Genomic DNA, 11952 nt, shown 5'->3' with positions numbered 1-11952 from the left:
GAGAATCAAAAGGAGACAGTCCATGTTTTGGCGGACATTTGATTGTTGGAATTGTGGTAAGTAAGGTCATTTGAAGAGGAACTACAAAGCACTGAAGAAAAAACGATGATGATAAAAATGATGCAACCAATGTTGTTATAGAAAATGACATTAATGTGTTCCTTCTGTCAGTTGATAGCCCAATAGACTCATGAGTTTTTTAATTGGGAGCATCTTTTCACATCACTGTCTACAAAGAATTAATGGAAAATTATGTGCCTGGAAAATGTGGGAAAATTTATCTCGTAGATGGTGAGCCACTGGATATTGTAGGCATGGGAGACATCAAATTGAAGATGACAAACGGTTCTGTTTGGAAGATTAATAAGATGAGACACATTTCAGGTTTAATGTGCAATCTGATTTCTGTTACACAACTTGATGACGAAGGTCACAGTTTCAGTTGTGGAAATGGTACGTGGAAGGTGACTAAAGGAGCAATAGTTGTTGCTCGAGGTCATAAAACTGAAACATTATATACGACTTCAACATGTAGAGACACATTTATTGTTGTTGTTGACTCAAATAACATTGAGTTATGGCATTGCAGGTTATGCCATATGAGCAAAAAAATGAATATAATTTCTTTTGAAAAATGGTTAGATTCCAGAACTAAAGTTTGGTAAGCATCAGTTATGTGAAAATTGCATTCTTGATAAACAAAAATATGTGAGTTTCTTACAGATTGGGAAGGATCTCAAGAAAAAAAGGCTAGAGTTGGTACACATTGATGTTTGGAGACCTGCACATGTTTCTTCTATTGGCGGATCACACTATTATGTGACGTTTATAGATGATTCAACAAGAAAAGTATAGGTTTATTTTATGAAGCACAAGTCAGAAATATTTGTTATTTTAAAGAATTGGAAGGTTTTGATTGAAAATAAAACAAATATGAAGATTAAGTGCTTGAGATTCGACAACGGAGATGAATACATCAATTCAAATTTCAGAGAGTATTGTGTTGTGAATGAGACCAATATAGTGAAGATTGTTCCCCGAATGCCTCAAGATAATGGAATAGCTGAACGGATGAATCGAACATTTAACGAGCATGCTAGAAGCATGAGATTTCATGATGGATTGCTTAAACCCTTCTAGGTAGAAGCTATCAATATTGTTGCCTACTTGATAAAAAGATCATGTATCAAGGTCCTAGATATATAATTTCTCAAGATATCATTTTACCACTATATAGATAGCTTGACGAACCTATGAATTTTGTATATGATTACAAATTGAGAGGAATCGAGAATATTGTAAAAAAAATGTCTACATAGCTTTCAAGACAAAAGTTATCCTATAGATGTTGTGTTCATGTCTGTTGAAAATGTGAATCATACATTTCATTCTTTTGGAAATGAAAAAAAAAAAAACAAGATATACTTTTTCTCAAAATATGGACAATGAAAGTTTAACTCATAAAGAAGCACTTCATGAAGCTTCCCCCAATTTGATTGATTTATTTATTCCCTTTTTACATATGAAAGAAAAAAATATATTTATAGGACAATAACAAAAGGCTAGTTTACCTCTTTTTTATTTTCATGAGAAATTAACTAAACTAAGAAAGAAAGAAAAAAAAACATTGAAATATATTTGTATTGACCCATTAGAATCACCTCTTAGGATTTTTAATTGTCTCAAAAGGTCCAATATATACATTATTGGATCTTTTGAATAACACTTAAGAAGATCATACAAAAATCTAGCATTTTCACATAGAATACGTAAAATAATCTATTGGACATTCTAGAAAAAATATTTGGGAATTGCTTTACTAAAAAAAATAGGGTTATATATCTTTTACATAATTCACATATTTCAAGTTTGATCCAAAATTTGATTGAAATTGTGTATATAGGGAATAGTCACTTTAAAGGGACTTTTTCTCCCTAGATACATCTATAAAATCAATTGAAAAAGTGACATAAAGTTAGTTAAAAAAAACTAAAGTTAGTGATTTATCAATGGGTAAAGTTGCACCAATACCCTACCAAAGGGCCATTGTAATACTTAAAAGAGATTTATTCATTTGCATATATAGTATAACTAGCTATATATAACAAATATATCTACAGAATATATAATGATATATTATATTATATCAATATTATAATATTCTAACACACCCTTGCAATCAAAATGGGAGATCCTCGAACGTCGAGATTGTCCCTGAAATCTTCAAATAATACCAACGGAGGACCTTTGGTAAAGATGTCGGCAATTTGATAACATGATTGGACTTGTGACACTTGAACTTGTCCACGAGCAACATATTCACAAGACGAAGGCATGTTGGCATGTATTCGTAACGATAGTATATATAGCGTTTGAGTATCTGGAGTGATAGGTTCATACCACTCGCAAATGTTACTAATAGTGGTATAAGTGGAACGGTCAAGCATTCAGAACTTTATATTTCGTCTAGTTGTTATCCGAGTATTTTCGGGGCCCGAGAGATAGTGGGTCATCAGCAACGGGACCTCCAATTATAGAATTTCAATTTGATTCAGAAATTGAACATCGTCGTGAGTTAGGGGGAGTTGAGTTATTGGAGAGTCAGCAACCTATACTAAATACACACAACGAAGTAGTACACCAAGAGTGACTTGAGAGTCGCCACTTTAGTTTACTTCCCAAAGAAACTAAAGAAAAGAAAAATCAGAGATTCATTTTAAGACTTCGGTGTTTGGTTACGTATTAGGAAAGAGCCTACGGTGCTATGTCCTATACGCCTATCTTTACAGACAGTCTCTACTCCTAAGTAAATAGTCAGTTGATGTTTAAAGGATTGTTACGTTTTCGTTCTAAGTTCAGAACTCTTTTACTTGTGTGAGAGACATTAATCAACTTTATAAAAGGGGCTAATCATATTCATGAGGTGCTTGATAAGGATAAAGCATTGAAAAGCATTAAAAGGCATTAAAAGACATCGAAGAACATTGCAAGGCATAGAGCAACATTTTCAAAGAAAAATGAGAATCAGGATTCCCGAGAAGGATCAAACGAGAATAGATGAGGAGAACAAAAATTCGATTGGAGGACTAGGATTTTATTCTTTTGCTCAAAGGAGAGAAGAGAATGGATTAACTCAAGGTCCTGAGTGTTTCCCCTTTTTGAAATTCTCATAGTTAAGAAAACTCTGAATACAACATTTTAGAATGAGTCATTTTCAGAAAATAATTCCCAAAGTTCCAAAAAATTCACATACTAATCAAAATATTTTTAGAAGCTTAAAGGAATCGGGTTTGGAATTTTCAAATTTATAGAACTCCCAATATGACATTGCAAAGATGGACATTTTTTCAAATGGGTCCCAAAAATTCCGAGAAAATTTTATTTTTGAAGAAAATAATATTTTTGAATTCGTGGGAAAATTTGAGAAATTTTGAAAGTGGTTTGGATGTCTAAAATCTCATTTTAAGGTTGTTTGTGAAATTTGGGAAACAAACAGGACCTTAGGTTCATTTTATTTTTTGATTTTTTTTTTAAAGTTTAAATCAAAATAAAAGGAAAGGAAAGTTTAGGGATTCAATTAAAAAAAATCAGGTCTCCTTTAATTTCGAATTAAATAATTAATTTGAAATTAAAGATTCCAGGCATATTTAAAATAAAAGAGGTCCATGGACCTCTTTGCAACTTCATGAGAAGTTGGGGAAAATGAAACAGAAGAAACCAGCCGGCTCTCCTCCTTGCTCCGGCGACGGTGACGGCGATTTTCGGCGAGCCCTGCACCTGCAATCGTCTTCCATTCGAATGAAGCTCCGCAGCAGTCCGTTCACTTCGTCAAATCTCCGATTCTCCTCCATCGAGAACTCGCCTAACCGATTAGTACAGATCCAAGCATCAAAGAAGAAAGGGAGACTTGGTGACCTTGAATCGCAAAGCCTTCAAAGAACCTCTAGACTTCAGCTCGTCCCCAAGTCGTTGTCAGGTGAGTCGCATCTATCCGTTGATCCTTCACGAATACGGTCGTACTTCAAGGATCCATTTGCAATCCAGATCGTTCTCGAACAATCACACCAGATGAAGAATAGGAACGAAATTCCTTCTGTGTGTTCTTCATTTCAGCATATCAATATTCCATAGTCTCAACTATATTGAAACTGCAACTCTAAGACAAAGGAGTTCCTAATCTACGTGATTAACCTAAACGATACTAACCTTCAGCAATACAGATTATGAACACGAATTGGACTGATTACAGCAACAACCAAGAAACAAAACAAGAACTGAGATATAGGAACAATTCATATTTTCTAAATTTCCTTTTTCAGCATAAACAGTCTTCACGATTTCAGTTAGAACTGATCCTTTAGATTCAAGGATAAAACCTGTTTTATGTCAATCCTAACCTAATCTAATCTAGCATCTAAAATCAAACAATCAACACTAACTACAGTAAACGCAGATTTAAAGCATGAACAGAAAATAATTACAACAGCAATCAAGCAAAACTCAAATAGCAATCGGCATCAGTGTTCATAACTGATGCCTCCAATCAAGTATTCAAGAATCACATTGTAAAAAGATTACCTGAATCAGCAGGAAGATTACAAGAAATGAAGAAGACGAATGAATCAAATAATGTTTCATCCCAAATAAATCACCCTGGCCTCGTTTTTACTTCAAAAAACTCAAACTTTTTATGGTGGATTCGGGACACCATGACCGTGAATCTCTTTTTTGAATCAACCCAAAAACGGATCTTCCTAGCCCAAGTTACAATTTTTCAAAGTCTTCAGCTATTTATCCTCTTGGTCCATGTACCAGCTTCACATCGGGTAATTGGACTGATCTTTGAGACGAACTGGGAGGGCTACTTGATATCATTATAAAGATGATTCAAAGAGTTTTCTAATGGTAGTTCACGCACTTAATATGAATCATTGGTTCAAAAGTTATGATGCTTAGAAGTGTGGCATAACTTCAATTAGCTCTCAGGATTTGAGTCGGTAGTATTGCTTCCCTTGTACATATCAATAGAGGGCCTTAAAGGTCGAATTACGCTTCGGGGCCGGTTCCATTGGAAATATACGTTAGTTAGCTTTCCAACCCAACTTTGATTACCCAAAACCATCAATCACAACTCAAGTTACGATTTTTTAAGTGAAAGGGTGTTTGATTTAAACCTTCCAGGAACACCTTCCACTCATGACCGTATTTCGTCAAGGTAGAGGGCACCAACGGGAGATTGGGCTACACCATATGAAAGAAAACTCATTTCTCTTTTAAAAACATCCAAGATCATCGAATTTCATCCAGTATTGCAGCCGGGATAAATTCATGAAGTCTAGGGTTCCAATGGAAGCTCAATGGGGACTTCAAACTTAAGGATTCTTGGTTTTTTTCTTCAAATAATCCTTTTCAAATAACCCATTTTCTAAATGATCCGATTTTCCCTCTTCTAGAAGACTAGTCAACTCTTTCTTGTTTCCATTTGTCACATGTTTGGTCCCTTGTTGACCTGGGTTGACTCGAGTTGACTTGGGTTGGCCCGTTTTCTCGCTTTCCCCTATATGAGTGTTTTCTGCACAAATTTGCAAATAGTAATATTAAGCTCAAAATTCAAGATTTTTCAAAATGTACAACATGAACATTTCACAGGTTCCGAGAATTGAGTCAAGGTGAAAAACGGTGATTCAACTCATAAAAGGGCTTTGAAACAACTCTTTGACACGTTTTCTCCCATAACAATATTATACTTGAAATTCATGATTACTCGCACCGATTATTTTGAAAGTATGGGGGGCCCTAGACTTAAGTACTTTTACAACTTGTCACTCGAAACCTCGCCTTTCAAGCTTTTCAAAGTCAGTTTTCCAAGAGTTGTTTCTATTTTTGTTTTCCCGGTTCAATAAACAAACATGAGTATTATTTCGGATCGGGTCTTTTTATTAGGTATCTAGGGTGTAAAAATGGGGTGTCTATAATGTTCATTGTCATTAGGGTATAAATCAACGATAATATCTTCCATTAGGTGATCCTTATAAACGTCAACAGGTTCGTCGATGGTATTAGGGGTGTTCATCGGTTTGGTTTTCAGGTTATTCGAGTTTCTTGGTTCAGTTTATTCGAATTTTTATTTTTTTTAGCCAATTCGAAAACCGAACCGAATTTGAATAAATTTTATTTAAACTGAATCGAATTCGAATTTGATATCTGGTCAAATTTCAAATAATTCAAATTCAAACCGAAGTCGTTTAATTTTTTGGAACTAGCATAACTCAAAATAAATTACACTAGCCAAAAATTGAACCCAGGTCTATACCATGGCAGGGTACTATTCTACCACTAGACCACTAGTGCTTTTGTTTTCTTTATATTTTATTATTAAAGCTTAAATTCAAAATATTCTAATTTGATTTTTTTTAACTTTTTCTTAAACTAAGTTTGGAAGAATAAATAAATAAAATAAATTCGGTTTCCGATTTGGTTTTCGAGTTGAAACTCAAACTCTAAAATTAATTTGAAAACCGTATTTGAATTCGAATTTGTTTGAAATTCGATTCGAAAACCGAAAATAAAATTCAAATTCGGTTTATTCGATTTCGGTGAATTTGAATTCGGTCAAATATTCGGTTCAGACCAAATATTGAACACCCTTAGATGGTATTACTCTCATTATTCTGTTGTACATTCATCGGTTCTTCTACAAACTTATCATCTGATTCATCCTCTCCACTCTCACTATTAGCAATTACACTCTCATGGACAATTCTCCTTTCTCCTTGAAAATACCAAAAATCATAGTTTTGTTTGATGCCAAATACAGTCAGATTAGTTCTAACAACAGTCTTATTCTCATATACTCGATTTGCACACTTTATATAAGGACATGCAATTGAAGATCTACCCGTAGACCTTTCAACAAATTCTATAAACTTGTCAACCCCTCGATATATTTTAAATCAGTACGAAGTATAGTCATCCATGTTTTGTAAGGAACTCCAGTTGGACTAGACAATATAAATTATGTTTATTAAATATGAGTAAGAGAGTAAGTAGTAATGTAGAAGGGAGATAAAAAAATATTTAAATATATATTTTTTTAAATAGTAATATGGGTAAAATTAATTATATTTGTTTGAAAATAACATATAATTTAAGCTATTTCGAAATTTTGTTTTATCCTTGTTTTCTGTTTGATTTTTAAAATACCCACATTTTTGTTTAACTTTTCAAAAAAACTCAATCTTTCATATTTTATTATTCCACATAATTATATTGTTTTTGACATTTTTTTTTTAACATTTTTCTTGTAATCAATCAAATAAAATAGTTTTGTTTTACAAATAATGATTAATTTTATAAATATAGTTATATTTTATAATTTTAGTTTTTAATTAAAATATGTAAATAAATAAAATTAAAATGTAGTCTTACTAAATTAAATTATTAAAATAAAAATTAACTTAAATATTATAAAATATATTATTTAAATATTAAATAAAAAAAATTATTAGACATTAAATATTAATAACAATATTAAGGATAATAATAAATATTTTTAACAAATTTGATCACGATATTTTTAAAATCTGGTCTCCAAATCTGAATATTCGTTTTTGCAACTTAGCTTATATATATGGATAGGGAAATGATAGAGAACAGGAAAAAATTGACAGGAATATATAGGAAAATGATGTGTCATTCTTCTATTGAATTATTGAAAATGTAATATGAGAGAGAATTTTAAAATTTTCAATCTAATAGAAGATGAAGATGACACATCATTTCCCTATATATTTCTGTCAATTATTTTCCATTTTATATTATTTCCCATATGAATATAACTTATAAGTTATTGTTTTATCTTAAATATATTATTATATTTGTTTTTGTCTCTTCTATCCAAAAATCAACATGTTAAACGTTGTTCAAGGTGATGCGTGTGCTCTTAAACTTGTGTACGTTACCCATTTGTTTAATTACTTATTTTTAAAGACCTTTTATTGAATTTTTGTATATTTTGAATTTCTTTTTTAAAAATTTTAAAAAATATTATTAGATTTATCCTTGAGGTGTCGATAATTTCTTAAATATATCATACCTACAAATATTTTTTTTATTTAATTAAATATTCAAATATCACTAAAAATAATTTTTTTATTAAAATTTTAAAGGGAAAAAATCCATATCTTTTCTACTTTGTCAAACCAAAACTCGGGTCTTATATGTAGTCAGGATCTTGTAAATTATGTTTATAATTATTTAAATTTGTTAATTTTTGTACTATCAAACTCCCCTCCACATACTATTTTTTTTAAGTCTAGGTGTCACACTCTTATTAACTTTGAATATTATATATATTTTTTTTATATACGTACACGAAAACCCCATATGTATTTTTCCTTTTCTATTAACTTTTAACCACGAGACAACACACCATTTATGAAATAACATTATTATTTTAAATATGGAATGACCGTATATATATGTTTATAATATAAATTATCAAATAATTCATTGTTTATTTAAGTTTATTAAAAATATTGAAGTTCAAATCAATCCTGCTGCAGTCTTACTAAGGGCTAGTTTGATGTAAGGGTTATTTGGATAAAACCCTCCAAAAACCTATATATTCCATCACTCATCTAATTAATAATTTTATTCATATAAATACTAAAATTATTCTCTAATTAAATATTTTATTTTATATTAATAAAATTTCTCTTTAATATATATATATATATATTTATAATATTTATTTTATTAAATTTTAAAAATTATTTTAATATAAATTAAATTATAAAATTATTTCATTTTAAATATTTTTATTAATTATCCCAAATAAAAATTAAAACACAATATAATTTCAATTATAACATACCATATTAAATTTTAAATAATTCAAATAAATAAATAATTATACTAAAAAATAAAGTTAATATATTTGAATAACAAATATTAATTAATTTATAAATATATCTCATATAAATTAAATATTTATGAAGAAATTTATTCTATTTATATATATATAAACTAATTCTAAATAATCATTCTAAATAAATATATTAATTAATTTAAATTAATATTTTTTAATTTTATAAAATAAAAATATTATAACGTAATGACAATAAAATTAAATTACATTTAAATTATAATTATAAACAACTGAAATTATTTTATTTAAAAATATTAATTAATTATATTAATTAAAATAAATTTATAATATAAATAAAATATAACATAATATATTATCTGATATAATATTTAAATTTTAATAGTAATAATTTATAAAATTAATACATTTAAAATTTTATTTTTTATTAATAAAAGTTAATACTAATATATATATATATATATATATATATATATATATATATATATATATAGTTTTTTAATATTTATTTTATTATATTTTCAAATTTTAATTTAATATAAATTTAATTATTTCATTTAAAAAAGTATTATTAATTTTAATATATATAAAGTTTTTTTTATTAATAAAAGTTAATATTAATATATTTATATTTTTTTATATTTATTTTTTTATGTTTTAAATTTTATATAAATTAAATTATTTCATTTACAAAATATATTAATAATTAATATATATATATATATATATATATATATATATATATATATATAAATAAAGGGTATAATAGGTATAAATTAAAAAAAGCCTCACTTTTTACCAATTCCATCGTTTTATCGTAAAACTCAACCATCACATTATTGATTTAATCAATCTATTTATCTTTTAAAATATCAAAATTACTTCTTATTTTTTTAATATAAATTAATTAATAAATAAAATCTAGATAAATAAAAGATAATTTGATCAAAAATAAATACAACCCAGTCAAAAATAAATAAAGTAGCTACTTTTATTGAACAAGGTTTTTTTTTTTAAAAAACACAAACAAAATTAAACTACAAAAAACACTTCTTCAAACAAGCTCTAAGTTCAAATAGTGGGATTAGTTTTGAAAATGTAATGATGACTGGCTTAGGGTTTGTCTCAATCATCTTTAGCTTATATATAATAAATCCGAATGTGATGGAAACTATGGATCCCAATCGGCTTTCCAATGTTTGAGTGTTTATCAGAATTGCCAATATGGACTTGCGTCCACACTTCTGCAGCAGAACCTCAAAGGCCACAATCTTATGTGTTTAAGTTGTTGTGATAAGTGGATATTGCAAATTTTATTTTTCTAGAGGAGTTGACTATTTGATTGTATGATGTTTTCTTTTGTATACTATTCGTCCGTCTTCTTTTAGTTAGTAGTAAAATTATGATTTTCGCTTTCTTCATTTTCTTCTTCATTAAGCATGGATTAACTATTATCGAACATTTATTGTCGAGTCTTATTCTCCCTTAGAATCTGGGATTAGGAATCTGCTCATCAGATTTGAGTCTAAGAGCTATTAAGCTTAATCAAATCCGACTGTGCTCGGTGAAGCTATAATTGAAGATAAATAATAGAATTTATGAATTGGATTATGTTATTCAGATATTGGTTGATTTTAGGATAATTTGCATTAGACATTTCAGTAAATATGAATTATTTAGTTCAATTTTAGGCTGAATTGAATAAATTGGTCCTGATTTAGTGGGTGAGTTTAAGTATTGATTAACAGAAAATTGAAAGTTGTAGCCTTTATTGTTGTTAGTGTATATAATATAATAATATATTATATTGTTATATTATTATATTATATAATATAATATATTATATTCTTATATTTTCTTTTATACCATTAGGATATATTTAATTATTAATGGGCTTGGGCCTAAATAATTTAGGGTTCTAGGTTAATTACTTCTATATATATATATAAGATTGTTTGTAAATGTTGAATATACACCCCTTAATATTTTCAAGACTTTTTATTCTTTAACAAATATCTATTTTCTAGAGTTTCATATCTTCCTAGTTGTTCTTAAAAAGATCCAATGGTCAAATCCAACATTTGGTATAGAGCTAGATTGAAGAACATGTCGTCAACAAGATCAACCAAAGATGCGGCGGCAATGAAGATTGGAAGAGAAGGGAACGTGACGCTCTTCTATCCGTTACTCACGAAGAGTAACTACTCGGTGTGGGCATTGAAGATGCAGATAAACTTACAAGCCCAAGGAGTGTGGGAAGCCGTGATGCTCGAAGATGTCGACGAACGGATGGATAGAATGGCTCTCGCCGTCATCTATCAAGCACTCCCTGAGGACGTCCTTCTCATGGTGGCTGAGAAAGATTCTGCTAAGCTAGCGTGGGAGACGCTAAAGACAATGCATGTTGGAGTGGAGAGAGTCAAGGAGGCAAAAGTGCAAACCTTGAAGACACAATTTAAGGCGATTCGTATGAAGAATGGGGAATCGGTGGATGATTTCGCCATGAAATTGACATCCATCGTGACTGGTATCCGCTCGTTCGGAGAGAAGGTGGAGGAGATCTCCGTTGTCAAAAAGTTCCTTAGAGCCTTACCACAAACATACATGCAGATCGTTATAGCGATCGAGCAATTTGGTGACCTCAAGAATATGACCGTCGAGGAGATCGTTGTTCGTCTCAAAGTCCACGAGGAGAGACTTCGCGTCTATGAAGGCCAAGAGGAGGAGCACATATTGCTCACGCATGATGAATGGATGTCACGAATGAAGAAAAACGGAGAAGCCGATTTTTCTTCTGTATCGTCGAGTCGCAGCGGCAACGGTAGAGATAACCGAGGTCGTGGCAAAGGGCAAGGTCAAGGGCGAGGTTATGCAGAAATCTCACCTCGACAAGAAGATACCAAGCCCCGCAAAGACAAGAGCACAGTGAAGTGTTACGCTTGTCAAAAGTATGGGCACTACGCGTCTAAGTGCTCTAACAATAGGTCTGACGATGAGGCAAACCTCACTAGCTTCTATGACGAGGAGCAACATTAATGTTTGCTGAGGTACTGACGAAAGCTTTA

The sequence above is a fragment of the Impatiens glandulifera genome, chromosome 1, assembly GCF_907164915.1.
Source record: "Impatiens glandulifera chromosome 1, dImpGla2.1, whole genome shotgun sequence".
Classification (NCBI taxonomy): Eukaryota; Viridiplantae; Streptophyta; class Magnoliopsida; order Ericales; family Balsaminaceae; genus Impatiens; species Impatiens glandulifera.
The sequence above is the reverse complement of the archived record's forward strand: the minus strand, read 5'-3'. Positions refer to the sequence as shown.